The sequence below is a fragment of the Pygoscelis adeliae genome, unplaced genomic scaffold (genome assembly GCF_000699105.1).
Source record: "Pygoscelis adeliae isolate BGI_AS28 unplaced genomic scaffold, ASM69910v1 Scaffold67, whole genome shotgun sequence".
In the NCBI taxonomy this organism is placed as follows: domain Eukaryota; kingdom Metazoa; phylum Chordata; class Aves; order Sphenisciformes; family Spheniscidae; genus Pygoscelis; species Pygoscelis adeliae.
Window position 1 is genome coordinate 4742834 of NW_008825271.1, and position 15436 is coordinate 4758269.

Sequence of the window (15436 nt, forward strand, 5' to 3'; positions counted from 1 at the left end):
CAGAAATTGAGGGTGAAAGTTGGACGGGTTGGTAGCCCATTCAGCCATCAGGTTGCCCGCACGTGCTTTTGTTCCAGAAGCACATACCAAATAAAGACATCGTGTTAAGAGGTGGGGGGACACACAAAGCATTTTAATATTTGTAGTTGCTTTCTAGGCCTCTCACAGCATCGCTTTGTCTGCGTGAACGGCATGAATTTGCATGCTGGAGCGCAGCCGCCCAGGGCCCCCGTGCCTCCACCCTGGTCGGTCGTTCTACCTTCTGTTTCCTCTTGCTTCCCTTTCATTGTTTGTGCTTCTCACATGCCCCCTCCCAGCTTCCCTCTTTACATCTATTTGTGCTTTTTCTCCCCACCTCCCCCCACGCTTGGGATCTTTTTTCTTGATTTCAGCTTCCTCCGAAGCCTGCAGAGCCTTTTAGGGATGGCTCACCTACTGCTCTTGCTCCGCAGCCGAGCCTGACGGGTGCCCGGAGCATTGCAGTCCCTGAGGGTGTGCGTGGGCTTGTGTGCCAGAGCTGAGGAGGAGCTGGCTGTATTTAGCGTGCTGACAGTCTTCCACCGGTCTGCAGCTTCCTCCAGTGTTTCAATGTTTCTTCCTGGGTTCCCTTTTTGCTTTGAGATGAGCTGGGTTTCCCGGTCGGATGTGGTATCCGTATTCCATTGCACCCAGTTCCTCTTTCTTGTTGAAGGTGGTGTGAAGTGTGGGGTAGCTGCAGAGCTCCCGCCTTGCTCTCCTTCTCCTCCTTGCCCTCCTTTTTATAGCAAAAGTCCCTGGGGTGGGTGGCTGGATTTTTGTTTTTGTTTTTCTTCCCATCATTCGTCCTCAGTGTGGAAAAATGTAGTCTTGCCTGCCCTGATGGTTGGGAGAGGCCTGGAAAACCAGTGCGATTTTGACATGGAAAATCTCAAGTGCGAGAGGCTTGATTAGAGCAGTTGTGGTTTTTATTCAGACTCCTTATGATTTTGTGGTTTTGCTTGTTTGTTTGTAACTTGTTAATACTTACTTAACTAAAACGCTTGGGAGAAAAGCTCCTTTGTGTAGGACTTGACACCCAAGCCCTTTTACCATTAAAGGCTGAAAAAGCTCCAGATATAAACAGCCATGTTGGAGCACTTCAGTGCAAAGCTGAAAGGCGGTTAGTTATATTTTTTTGCTGAAGAGGAGAGGAAAGAGCCCAAGGAAAAGCACAGTAAGGGTATCAGGCCTGCTATCCCCATGGCCATGAGCGTACGAAAAGAGAAGCACAAATGCCACTTGTTGTTCATGGTGGACACCACTTAAAGGAGGTATCGGAGAGTCATAGTTGCGTGTTTCTGTCTGTCAGAAACCGCTTTGGTGATCACTGTGAGCATCTGAAGGCAGGGGCAGGCAGGTTGGGTACCTGCAGAGCAGGGCATTCAGCGCTTTCCTTTCAGCCCCTTCAGTTTTGAGGGAACAACTACTTTAAAATGAAATAATGAAGGTTAAGTTGTAGGTCTTGTTATCATGATTGAAAATGACAGTAAATCATCAAAGACAACATATACCAAACTTTTTTTTGGTGTCAGTGCCACATCTGTCTGATGTGATGGGTTTTTGACTGTTCTTGCCTGTTGCATGTAGGAGATGAACGAGGTGTTTCATTAGAGGAATGCCTTGTGTATGTTTCAATTTGCTTGCAGATACTTAGGAGATTATAGTGACTGCTTATTTCAGATTACTGTGATAATGTTTCAGGTGCTTGAATTTTGGAGAAGGAGAAAGATACCACAATATTTACTGTATCATAGTCTGTTACAGACACTGGGGAAATACAGAGCTGCTGCCTGGGTTTTCACTTTAAAGGTTCTGTTTGGTTCTGAAAGATTATTTTATTATTTTTTTCTTTTCCCATGTAGTAGCGACTCATCTTCAGTTCCTGTTCTTCAGTGCAGCTCGGGGCTAATAAGGTTAATTGTTCTGCTGGTTTCGAAAGCTGATGAAGACCTTGATCTTACATATGTATCCAAGATACGTGGCACTGCAGTATGTCATTAACAGAGGCACATCCCATCAGCTATGCACAAATTGAATGTACGGAGTCACCTACTTCAAAGCAGGGTTCGTCTGAAGGTGCACAATTTGTGTGAAAGCCTGAGACAGACTTGGGGTGGGAATTGTGTTCCTCTTTGGGCTGTTAAAAGGCTCCTCCAGCCTCCCAGTTGAGCTTCTGGATGGTGCTGATAGGACTTGGGGCTGGTTGGCTGTGCAGATTATGCAGAAGCTGTCAGCTCAGGCTCTCATGACTTGTGTGATATGAGAGGGGTGCTTTCAGGGGCTTTCTAGCGCAAGATAAGCACCTGTCCATATTCAGGATGAGGCTTGGAGGAAGGGGATTTTTTTCCTGTCATGGACAGGTTGCTGGGACCTGCATTTTGGCTTCGGGAGTTGTTCCTTTCATCCCATCCCCATGTAGTAGTACTTGTCTGGCAATATGGTAGTTTGAGAAAGTTTGTGGTTTTTTTTTTTTTTTAAATCCTAAGTGTAAGTATACACGTAGCCTGTGGCATACACAGGAGAAGAGATAGGAGAAAGGTAGACATGGGGCTCTGTGTGCATGCTCAGTGTCAAGGGTGATTTTTTAATTTTTTTTTTTCTTGCACAGTTGAGATTTTATGCTGTGGCTGCACTGTAGATTGGGAAGGTTTTCTTCATCACTGCTTGAGAAAAAGTGAAGAGGAGAAGTGGTAAGATAGCTAGTATTAAGGGTGAGCGCTGTGTAATGACACAGTCCCAGGTTTCTGATGCCTGGCAGATGTTAAGCCATTTAAAGGAGGAGTTAAGCCATTTAAAATGAGGATAGCTTGCCAGCCTTGTTGTGGCAGAGAAGCTGTTTCTGGAGGAGGTGGATGAGGAGTCCTCTAATTCTGCTTCGTATTGTATTGAGGTTCTGGAAGTACAAAAGGAGCTTGGAGAAGCTGGAAAACAGATGATGGGTTTGTGTTGTGCCGTACTGGTAGAGTCTAACAGCAAGGCTTAGCTCTGTCATTAGAGGGGATGGCCAGGTCTTCATGAGGGCCAGGTGCTAGGACCTCTAGGTAGGTAGGTCTGTGCTGAAGAGCCATGTGATGTGCTGCAGATCCTGGACAATTATCATGGTGTCTCCAACCTCCCTTTAAGGGCAGGTGTACAGAAAGATCGTCAAGTTCTCAAATTAACTTGTACTTCCCTGTCAGTCTTGTTACAGACTTGGTTATGCTATGGTGAAGGCTGTGCTGCTTCTGTTGGATGAGCTCCTTTTGGCAAAAGATTGATGTTTAGATGCAACTGGTAGCTTTTGGCAAGATCTGTAATAATAGTAGCCATAACATCATTATTTTAGCCGTAATAATGTTAATTATTAATAATAATATTAACCATATTTGCTGCCTTAGTGTGGTTGTCATTTTCCCCCCCCTCCATGAGGCTCAGGTCTTCACAAATCCTGCTGTCTGTCCTGTTCAGTAGACAAGTAGGGCCACCTGGTCTGCTTAAGCATCTGAGGCCTGTAGAAAGATGTTCAGTGTTTGTGCAGGTGATTTTTTTTTTTCCAGTACGTAGTGAAAATAGGAACTAGAGTTAAAGCTAGTGACTTGGGGCCTGTTCCGTGATGCACTTACGTGGGAAATGTGTAGGAGGGGTGGTGGAAGGTGCACTCTTTTAATTTTAAAAGGGTTTTTTTTTTTCCTACCTTTTCATTGGTAAGGTTTGTAGCTCATGTTTTGTGGAACCATCACCTGCAGTAGCTGGGAAAACTTACCAGCTGTTCCTGGCAGGATAACTGTGACCTCTTCCTGAAAAATGTTAATCTCCCTAAAGTTGTCCAGGGTTTCATCAGCGCGGGTTGGGTGGCTGTAACACGCTCCATTTTGAGTTGTACCTAAAGCTTTCCTGGAGATCTCGGCCGGTTCAGAGCAGCTACCCGCTTGTTTTAAATGGATTTCCTGCAGGGAGCTGTTTGAACCAACGCTTGAGTTCATTTCTGTAGACAGCTCAAAGTGGTTAGTTGCAAACTGCAAGCTGGCACAGTTTGTTAATTGCATGTCTCAAAAATTACCTTCATCCAGCAACTGAGCTAAGCTGTTGTGTTCAAAGCTTCTACTCTCTCCAATTTCTGTACATGCTGCTGATCACTGATAAGACCTGGGTTTGGGATCTCTCCATCCTCGTTGGAACGTGGTACCTTGCCTTTGCTTTTGGTGTTACTGCATGATCTGAATTTCAAGGCATTCTGCATTGTGTTTTCTCAGGTACTGACTAATGAAGTTTACTGACGGGGCAGATAATTTGAAGGTGGAGGAAATAGTCTTCCTGTAGCTTGAGGACAATTGATGTTTTAGATTGAAATTGTATGTGTGAGCAGAATTTTGTATAGATGCATTTGTATAAATAGAAAGTGAGTCTGTTCAATCAACATTTGAAAAAAACCCCAATGAAGTAGCCATGTTAAGTCACCCTTTACCTTGGCAAAATGAGCTGAAACCTCAAATGGCGTGGCCAGCATCCACCTTACTTGAATCATAAAGGAACTGCTGTAGGAATTTTAGATTTCTGAGTTTGTTTTGTAAGCAAGTCACGTGAGAGTCCATCTTCGGAGGAGTTAAAAATGGTACATATGTCCAGTGCAACCTGTCGCAATTCTGAGACTCTTACATAGTATTTTCTCTGTTTGTCAGGCTGATTCGGAGGAGGATGTGGAAGAGCATCCACAAGAGCAAAGGTAAGCAAAACTCAAATGAAAACAAGACTATTGAAGCTCATTTTGGTTTTTGCTTTAGGAAATACTGAAGTGTAATTGGGCAGACTACTAAAAATTGTTTTTTCTGATGCATATTAAATAGATTTCCATTACTTGTGGCTTACGATTTTCTCAACTAATGTTAATATTGATTTGTTAGCAAAACCAGAAAATAGTGCACGGCGTATGCAAGACTGAAATGCCCTCTTGCATCTCTTTATCCTTATTCTATCTCTAAGCTGCATTTGCTTTTCACTGCTTTTACACAAAAAATTCTGTGTTTATTAATTCTGCTTTATTGTATATTTTGTAATTAATTTCTTTAAACAAGAGGACAATTTTCCGTTCCAAAATTTGCAAACGTAAGTAGTCTTGGAGTGTTAATGTGTACCAAGGCGGGGAGGGAGGTAAAGAAGATCTAAAGCCAAAGACTTATTAATGTGTTGCTGTGGAACAATAAATATCCTGCCTTATTTCTTGAAATCAGATGAATAATAAAGGTCTTAAGAACTGTAGCCTCAACTCTGCTGTTTCTGTTAATATCAGGCCTCCTCTGTTTTGAACAGTTAGGTAAATAGCATCACAGATTATTTTTTAAATACACAGTTTGTTTCCTCTGAGCATCCAGATTAAAATGCTTGGACATCTACCAGTGAAACACTTCCTTCCTTTGGTATGTGTTAATGTGGGTACAGCTTTCAGTGCCATGCCAGCCAGAAAGATCACAAGACTTAAAATAAACACGTGTAACACCACCGTGCTCTGATGGCTGCAGTTAGCCAGAAATGCTTTTCTCATTTATGACCCATCTTTGCCCTTAACTTGGGTTTGAGAGCAAATAGATCTGATAAAACAGAAGCCTTGCTGGGAGCTGGCAGAAGGGGTAAGCCTGGGGGTGGGAAGGGGATGGTTGTAATGGGTCTGTCCTGCACTGCAGCGCTTCTTTGCGCAGCTTTTCCACCTCTTTCTGCCCCATCGGGAGCCTTCTCGTCCGAACCCAGCATCACATTAGGGCTCCTGTGCCTCACCTCTGTGGGAATGACAAAGGTGGTACAGAAACAGGATGGGAGGATTACTGCTGCCTCTGGCAGCTAGTGCTGATGGTTTGTGCTTACCTACGTCCCCCAGTTCCTACCTGCATAGGGGATTTTTTTTTCCTCCTCCCCTTGCGAAAAGAGGGGTAAACTATTGAAAGCTGGCATTTTTCCTGCACAAATACAGAACTTTCTGATTTTCAGCTGGGGACTACTGTGGTTTTGATGCAAATTGTCATTGCGTGCCTAAGCATGCTCTCTTTATTGAGAGGTAGTCAGAAGACAGCAGTGTCAGATGTTGTGCTTAAGGTGGATTCTGAGATTTTGTTAGAAGGCAGAGAGATGTAGTTTAGGGAAAAAAAAATCTCCACTTGCCTATTTTTCTCTGGAGGTGGATGGAGTAACTGCCTGCTATGGCAATAATAAAAATATTATTGAAAGATAAATAGTTCCTGAGACTCAGATAGGAAGTTGGAGAAAGTCGTTTAACTTTTTTTTGTCAGTCAGGTGCTTAAAGATTTTTTTTTTCCTAGTAATTACTCATTTCCAAAAATGAACTTGTTTTCTGAAAGTAAAGTTTATAAGGTTCACTTGCATGGATGGAAGCATCCTTCTATTGTCATACTGAAATGCTAGAGGAAACTTGCCTAAACAGGCACTGGTTTGTGTGTGTCTTTTAAACTGTTTTGGTTTGCTGCCATATGTAAACACCGATCTGTGTGTGCTCTGTATACTGAAGGAATGTTATAGTGTAGACTTTATAAAGATGTAGCAAAGGTGTGTTAGAAAGACTAGAATTTATTAGTTTCTTTCCAGATTAACTTTCATTCCCTTGGCTTATATTACTATATGGTGAAATCATGGGGATTTCTTTTTCCTGTAGCAGCAAAACCTGAGAGCTTGCAGCATCTCCATCTCATTGCCTGCCAGCGTGCCCTAGGGAAATCAGCTAAAGCTACTGAAATTTGATGTGAAGCCCCTAGAAGCAAAGCACCTTAAAGTAGCGGTATGAACAGAAGTTAATGGAGATAAAGAATTCAAAATTTTCCCCAGAGCTGAAGAAAGTATAGAGTTTTCAGCATCTTGGGGCATAAAGGAGAGAGTCTCTTCCCAAAACATTGTTTTGTTCAGTTTTTAATTCTAGGTTAATGGGCTTTCTTGGGAGCTTGCAACCTACTTAAAAAAAAAAAAAAGTAAAGTATTAACAGTCTGTTGACTGACTTCCTGTGCATGTGCATCACAGGATCTTCCATTTGGGGTGGGCTTCTTGGTTTGCTGATGTTTTTGTGGCAAGTGCACAGGGGAGATGGATGTAGTCTCATCATTTCTGTCTTAGGTTTAGCTTTAACAAATACAGAAGTCTGCATGGAGGTAAAAAGACATTGTCAAAATAGCAATTTTTGTAAAGAGCTATTTTGGAGGTGAATGAGAAATGGTTGATTTGGAGGTCCGTGGGTTTGCAGCTGCCCTGAGTGAAAAAGAGGTAATTAGCAACTCCTTAATTTCCAGCCTACGATTCCTGCCTTTCTGATTGCTTGGATGCTGCCACAGGTTGCTTTCCGCTGTTTTGTGTCTCTCTGGATCAGACTCTGAAAAAAGAAATGCTGGACAGTAGATACTTGAGTTTCTGGATGTACTGCCTCAGGCCACAGTCTCTGACAGAATTAAAGCCACATGTATTTGGACTAGCCTATTAAAAAAAGCTTCAAGTTTCCTTAAAAAACTGTTTCTTACATTTGAAAGTCAGCAGTAAAAAGATAACTTCCTGAACCAAAGTTGTTCTGGAAGGCTTGTTAGAAGAAAGTCAATGACAGGTGTTGACAGAAAGTTTTCTTTTTGGGTGTGGTTTTTTTTTTCCTTTGTGCTGGTGACTGTTCACATGTCACAGCTGGCAGTAGCAAATTTTGAAGACCTAGGCGCTTGCTTTTTGTTATTACGCTTTTGCTAAAGCAGCAGAATGAATCAAATGCAGAAGTCTGGCAGAGATAAAGTGACGATACTGTTAGGTGATGTGCACAAATGATGCTATCAGAATTTTTAGCTTTCCACTTCAAGGAAGTAGACATTGGACTACCAAAAGCAAAAATAAATTTTCACATGTATGACATTCTTAATCCTTGGTTTTGAAGGACTTTTGGAGAAAGGCCTTTGAGGATCCAGTTTCCCAGCTGACATGTTAAGAACATTTGCACCAGAATAAACTGCTGTGCTCAAGATGTGGGTCATGTACTCTTAATATATGATGTGCATTAATAGTCATGAGAAAGGAAAGCCATACAATACTAAGTATGGTATGTAAGCAGCGAGTAAGAGGACATTTTCCAGCCTTTACCTGTGACTGTTAGGGCATATGTTGCTTTGATTAGATAGGTATCAACTGCTAGGAAAATTACAAGTGTGATGCAGTTAGCTCAGTCAAGCATTTCTGTTGAACCTTTGCCTTTGATCACTGGGAGAGCGTTTGACCCCGTGGACTGGAGCTGCTTGGGGCAGTAGATGGTATCGGCTCCCAGTGGGTTCCTGCTAGGGTGATAGTGCAGCCCTGGGAGTGACAGCTGGTGCCCGGCACTTTGACCTCTCCTGATTGCCAAGTGGGATTACTCCTAATCCTGTGATTTTTGCTGTGTCCGTGAAATGGTGCTCCAGACGTGGAAGAGAAATTGGAAGGTAAAGGTAGCAAGGGAGTAGCCTACTAGTTGCCTGAGAGACAACAAAGCAGTTAAGGTGCACGGACTGCAGAATTACTCGGGGATTTAGTAGATACTTAAGAGATGTAGTTATAACGTTTGCTTCAGGAAGAATCCAGAGTGGCTGGGGAGGATGAGCCTGCTTCACGTTGCGAGGTTGTACGTGGCAATTTCTCACTGGCCACAACTTCATCTCATCTCCAGTCAAGAGGCACAGATGAGTGTGACACTTCAGAGGTGTCTTCATCCTTCAAAAAAGCCTGTGGTCTTAGTGCCATAATTCTGACAGTCCAGTTCTTGGAAAGTAATGGCATGGGACTGGTGGTACGCCTGTGTACCAGATAACTAGCTTGGGTGGTGGCTAAGCCAGGAAAATAAAGATTGAAAAATAGGTTAGAATCAGCTGGATTTTTTTTTTCTTCTGCTTTTATTCAAAAGAATAAAAATTGATTTTGTGCCAGAAGAAATGTCCGAATATTAAAAAAAACATTGTTTTATGTTGTGTTTACTTTTTAAACATCTTTATTAAAGTCAAACTGAGTATCCATTGAAAAAGTGTTTCAAAATGAAAAGCTGGAAAGTTTTGAGAGTGTCAGTGAGTGCTTGAACTGTTTGAAAGGAACCATCCTAAAACAATATTTTCACCCTAAGCTTGTATCAAGTGCCGCTAATCATTTAGATTGTCATTAAACTTACCCCCTGAAAGTATTTGATAAATTACATGAAGACTTTTGCTAGGATATACACTTGGTCGTAACTTGTAATAGTGGAAGTTGCTTTTATTAAGTTTTTAATAGTTTTAAAATTTTTTTTACAAAAGGAGCAGAAATCTGTGTGTATTAAAAAAAGAAAAACTGCATTTCTTGGGAAAAAGCTTTTTAGTCACCATTAATGCCCTCGCATAAAGTAACACATTTCTACAGTATGCACAGAATGGGTGTTTTTACTGGGTTGCACCAAAAACTGCTTCAATATTGGTTAACTTTTGTTTTTAATTGAGAAGTCACTGCTGTTGTATCCTACTTAGAATTTCACCAAATCGGCAAGGGACTACTAATTTTAAGTTTTACTGGATGCCTAAAGATACGGAATTTACTTTATATAATCCTTAGAAGTAAAGGAGTAGAAATGAGATGCACAGACCTACCTGTTACGCTTGGGTGAAAATCCCTAAGGAAAAACCTGTAGGGAACACAGAGGATAATGTGAAGCTAGAATAAAAAAAGCTTACTGAAGAAAATGGCTAGAGGGTCAATAAAGTTGGGGGATCTCTTTTAGATGGAGAAACAGATTGTTTTGGAAGGAACTGTCAGTGTAACTCTTCCTCTCCTTCCTTACACTTCTGCTAGGCACAGCCAGGGTGGCAGGCTGAATTCCCTTTTATCTCTTTTATCTCTGTTTTATTTGTTGTAATTCATTCACTGATGAACTTTGTCTTGCTGAACTTTGTATTAAATGCTGTTAGGGGCAGTTGTGCTCTCATGTGCATTGCTTCTTCCAAAATATTCGTCCTTTTGCAAAATTGTGTTGCTTGTCTGCTGATACCGGGAGTGAAAAACCTGTTTTGTTTTTTTCCTGGGACATTGCATGCCAGTGCTGGGTGCTAGCAAATGAGTCAGCTATCCATTTGTTTATTTGTTTCTAAGTTGCTTTCAGACATTTCTGAAATGAGAGCAGCAGCCTAGGCCAGCTGCGCTGTGTTTCACACCAGACTGCGGAGCTAACGCTGTGGCTTTCTAGGATCTGGAGTTAATGCAAACAAGACAATCCTGCTGCATTTTGCAAAGAGCTGTCAAATTTCTGTCCTCAGCGTAGGTCCTAATTGACCTTAACTGAAATATTTTAAAGGTGATGCGTGGCCAGATTTAGCTACTGTTTTATATGCTGTTGCAATCCCACTCATTGTCAAAATCTTGTCTGCTTGCATTGAAAAAACCCTGCTGGTATGTATGTATTTCCCTCGCTGTTGCGAGTCCTCTTGGGCTGGAAGATGCTCACGGTCAGATCAGTGACTGTTTGATCTGTACGTGGGCTTGCACGCTGACCTAAAATGGACTTTCTCATCTATGGATGACAATTTGACTTTGAAAAACGAAGACAGTCTTGGTGTGGTAATTGAGAATTGGCACTTGTGCTTTCATACGGTTCACGCTGCCTTGAAAAGCCACCCAGGCTGTCTTTACCCCAGTTTCTATACTGGTAAAAATAGCAGGCAGTGATAGTTTCCTCCCAGCTGGGGCTGTGAGGTTATTGTTTGCACAGGGATTAGTGTATGTGAAGAAGTTGTATTTGTGGATATGTGCTACTGGAGTAAACTTTCTCACATGTAATGACCTGTTTTAAACAGACAAATAAACTGTGCTTTACATTTTGGTGTCCTGTATCTATCTTTCTTTTCTTCTGTTAATAATTTCTTCACTTTCTTTTCCCACTTTTTGAGCTTTCTGTCTCTTCTGCAGATCTCTTGTGTACCTTTTTATGGCATCTCTTCTTTCTTTTTAGTTTCTGTCCGGGCCATGCCTGAAATGGTTTTAGTTTCTGTACTGCAAGAGGAAGAGGCTGTCTTGTGCTGTCCCCTGCCTTGTGCAGCCCTCCAAGTTGTGTCAGAAAACTCCTCTGGATTAAAAACACTTCTTTGTTTTATTTTTGCCAGGTTAACGTTTACCTATGATCATTCTCTGATTGGGTTCCCTGTTGCTTTCTGTGGCAGTGTCAGCTGAAAATGTGCATGAAAGTGCTCCCTCAGTCTTTTCCTCCAGCTGTGCTGGATGGGTGCAGGACCCCACACCGGAGCCGTGTGTGGCAACGCAGCTCACCTGCGGGACAGCATCTCTGCTGTACTCCTCTCAAGCTGCTCCCAGGGAGGCCTGCCCGTGTCTCGGTGCGGCTCTGGTTCGGACCTCATGGCATCTTCCTGCTCTTTCTTTGGTCCTTTGGTCCCCTCTCTTCTTCCACCTCCCTTTTGGCCAGCTGTTGGGGTGGGTGGTTGCGTGGTGGTACTCGTGCCAAGGCTGACTCTTTGCTCCCTTATCTACTGCAGTGCAGGAGGAGCTGGGGAGGAGCCCAGTCAAATCTGCTGCTTTGCTCACTGGTGGTGAGATAGATGAGCAGGTTAGTCCCCAGAAGTGTGGGGCTGAGAGGGAGAGCATCTTGTTGTATGTTGGAAGTAATGCCTTATCAAATCAGTGGCTGTTGGGTAGGAGGATGGTAAAGCATTTGCATCGGTGTGATGAATAGCTTTGGAGGCAGTTGATGGGTTTTGGGTGGATGGTGTAGCAAATCACACAGCCTGCCATTGTATGGAAAGTTGAAGGCAAGTGCACAGACACATACACCATTTGTTGTATAAGGTTTTAATTTTTTTCAGGCTCTTGGTAAACCCCTGTAGCCTTATGCTTTGGGACGGAGTCCACCCAGAGTGCATGGTCTTTAGAGTTAGGACAGTCCTGATCTGAACAGGTGGGACAAGGGCATATGGTGTCTTATTTCCCATTCTGTGTTTGTTTCAGTACTGGCTGCAAAGCTATGCAAGAGCAGAGACAGATCTCATGGTGGCACAGGCTGTTGGTATAGTCATTCAACAAACACATGGGGAGGGTCAGCTCTTAATGCCAAGCAGCTGCACACTGCGAGCGCTCTGCAAGTCTGCTCTGGAACATGGCATTTTTCTTCTTAACCTGCCTTGTTTTGAAAAAGAGGGTGTTAGGACACATTTTGTGTGTTTAGAGAAGAGAAGGAAAAGAAAAGGAAAGAAAAGCAAAAGCAAACAGCTGCTGTGGCATGTTTGTCCTTGTCCTAATCATTGTAAACTTAGTGTCCCCTTAGCCCATACATGCTGTTTGTATAATATAAGTAGTTCAGAATAGGAACTCTCTTCTTATGCTTCTACTTTTACACTTTAATACACTAATAATGAATTTCAGATGTGTGTTAATTTCAGGCTAATCCTTCTGATTTGTGGGCAGCGGGCCACAAAAGATTCAGCTTTATAGCTATACCTTTATTATTAATAAATTATTTTTACTTCCCCAATAGCTGCTTCTTAGTTGCCCTTAAGAGGGCTTAATTTGCAGTAATTTTAATTTTACCATTATGCAGTTAAACAATAGACATCTGGAATAATAGACCGATGTCAGCAATCTGAAAATTGACACCCTGTAAGCATTTAGCTTCATAGTTTTTCTGCTGTTGCAGAATTTGCAGACGGTCCACTTCTGAATCGTCAACCCCAGCACGGTGGCTTGATTTTTATAAGCTGAGTATAAAGTTACGTGAAATCTATCTGATGCGGTGTAATAAAGTGTTACAGGCAATGCTTGTTACCTGCCTCTCATCTTCCTGGAGACTCAAAGGTAACACAAACCTAGCTTATAATGCCTCACGTGTTTTTATTTGATTAGGAAATGTGCTGTGGGAAACCTGCGCTCCCGTCCTGGCAGTGGCTCTGAGTACGTGACTTGTAGGCAAGTAGGTGAAGGAGCCTTTTCAGTAATTTTGGCGTTTGCTGTAGTAACATAAGTAAAAACATGGACGGGAAAACAAAGAAAATAGCTCATCTGTACCACTTTCAGTTCAGGCTTGGTTACAAATTCAAGCCTAGGTTTTAAAAAACATCTTAGTTACATTGTCTTAAACATCTTTTTTTTATCCACTTTCTTTGGTAGCTGCTTTGGGAAGAGACTTTCTTTGTGGTGGTTATTGCAGAATGACCAACTCCCCTCTTCATCAGGACAAAACAGTCCTGTCCACTTCAGGGGGAGAAGTATATCAAATATACTTGCATGTGACAACAGTGTGTATTAACTCCTTTGCAGAGTTCTGAGTACTCACTGCAAATATTTGCTTTATATTTGTAGAAGAGTTTGCTTTAATCAAATAAGCTAATCGCCTAGGAGAAACACGTGATCAGTATGAATAACTTAGGTGTGTGCTTGTCCTCTCAGGGGTCCACCATTCTATGTTACGTCCAGCCTGCCACCTGAGATAAGGAAGATAGAGGGCAAAGCTGGCTGTGTTAAGTCACCTTATCTTCCTCTCTACCTCCTGTCCCCAAAGTGGTGTACAAATAAAGCTGCTTTTCTTGTGTGTGTGTGTGTCTTGGTAACTTTTAGAAAGTGCAATGGAAATAAAATTAAACAAGGACAACTCAGGATATTTTTTTGTGTGTGTGTACAAAACAGACCTTGTTTTCCGTAGAACTAATGGACTTTATATAAATATTAAACACAGGAATTCCTCAATCAAAAACAGTCACCATGAAGTTGTTTTTTCTTCTCAGAATTATGAGGAAAAGGAGAGAGAAGGGAAAATGTTTTCCAAGAGGAGGGTGGGAAGTAGCCCTCTGTTCTTGTTTTTGGTGAAGTTCTTGTCTTCTGATAGCCTCTTGTCTGCTTCAAGATACGGTTGCAGTATTTAGTGAGCTGTAGTCAGTGATTTACCGTCTGACCCATCTGGATACCAGAACTCCACAGATGTCAAAATTAAGAAATTTGAAGTGCAAAATAATGCTTTTTGTTACTGCCTGATAAAAGCCAACTTCTACTTCAAAACTTTGTGAAGACGCATGAAGAAGCTGTAAGGACTTGGAAGTAAAAAGGAGACAGTTAAGACGGTGTATCATGTTCAGTGCTGTTGAAAGCACGGGCTGTGTTGTCTCTGGTTCATGGTTTTGTTGTGTATCTGTTAGAAGTTGGGCTTTCTGAGCAAGAAAAAATTCTGTTAAAATACTTGTTCGCAACAGCATGCTCCTTAAGCAATCATGAGAAATGCAGAAAACAACTATTTTTTTTTAAGCCTAGAAACCGTTCTTTTGAATGATGGGATGGTGACACTCACAGTAATGTAGCTGAGCTTGCATCATAAAAGAAGACTTCAGTTCCTTTGCAGTCCTAAGGTTTGAAACTGATCTGGCCTTTGGAGATGCTTGTATATCAATAGGATGATAATTTGACACCCTTCAAAATGCCTGGGAAGACTTTCAGAAACCTGAATGATACATATGAAGGAGAAAAAGTGACCTTAAGTCAAAATTGTTCTGACATACATTCTCACTATTTCTTTTGCATATATAAATAATTATATATTGCTTTCCAGGTTTTCTTAATTGCTGTTCATTTTTTTTTACGTTTCTCTCTGGGACCTGGTTATTTTCTTCAAGAGACTGAAGCATAATTCCGTCATCACATACCTCTGCACCTCTGTCTCAAAGAAGTTAACTTTGAATTAAATAGGCAGTCTCAGCTTTACAAAGAAGATAAATGATCAGTTTGTAATCTGCTTGTCTTAGTTTCTGCTACTATGTGCCTTGTTGGTAGCACATATGTATTTATCTCCTGAGTGGGAATTTCCCAGCTTTTTTTGATCATATGTGAATGCTGATACCTGATCTAGTGGAAAGTTAATAATCTCTCTTGTTTTACTGTTCTTTGTTCTTCTCTGTGCCCCCTGAATGCTGCCGTGTTCTTACAGCCCTGTTTCTCCTCCTGATTTACTAGAGGGCTTCTGGTCACCCATGTGGTGGGTATATGCTTGAAAAACTTTTGCGGGTCCTAAGGGAGGGTCCAAAACAGGATTATTATACAGACTCTCAGATTTCCAGAAGCTCTAGAGACCGGCTTTGAGTCATTGCAAGTGCTGCCATCAACTCCTGCACACTTCTTTCAGAGCTGACAGTGTTTGGCAAGCAGTGGATCCAAATGTTGATACTTAACGGGTTTTTTTGAGTTTGTTGGTGTACTGAGGTCTTGACCTTTCCTGTGAAGCTGCTTCAATTATTTCTGCAATTTCTGGTTATCAAAATTAAGCCAAAAAAAAAAAGCCACCTGGCATCCTGCTTCCTGCTGGTGCTCTTTCCCCTGTGAGCACTTCTGAAGAGTTCCTCCATGGGCAGCACGTGGGTTTGGTGGGCTCAGGCAACTCTTTGCAGTCCTTCAGCTGTATGTATTTTTCTTATCAGTGAGAACAGAAATGGGTTCAGC

At 42.0% G+C, this 15436-nt stretch overlaps 1 protein-coding gene across 1 annotated transcript in view; it reads left to right on the forward strand.

Annotated features, from left to right (window-relative positions):
• Positions 1–4679: 4679 nt before the first annotated feature.
• The window catches only part of KIAA0922 (KIAA0922 ortholog), a 76902-nt gene continuing 66145 nt past the window's right edge, over positions 4680–15436 (forward strand). Inside the window, exon 1 of the mRNA XM_009329793.1 lies at positions 4680–4720. The gene's annotated coding sequence lies outside the window, so the exon portion shown is untranslated. The remainder of the gene's footprint in view (positions 4721–15436) is intronic.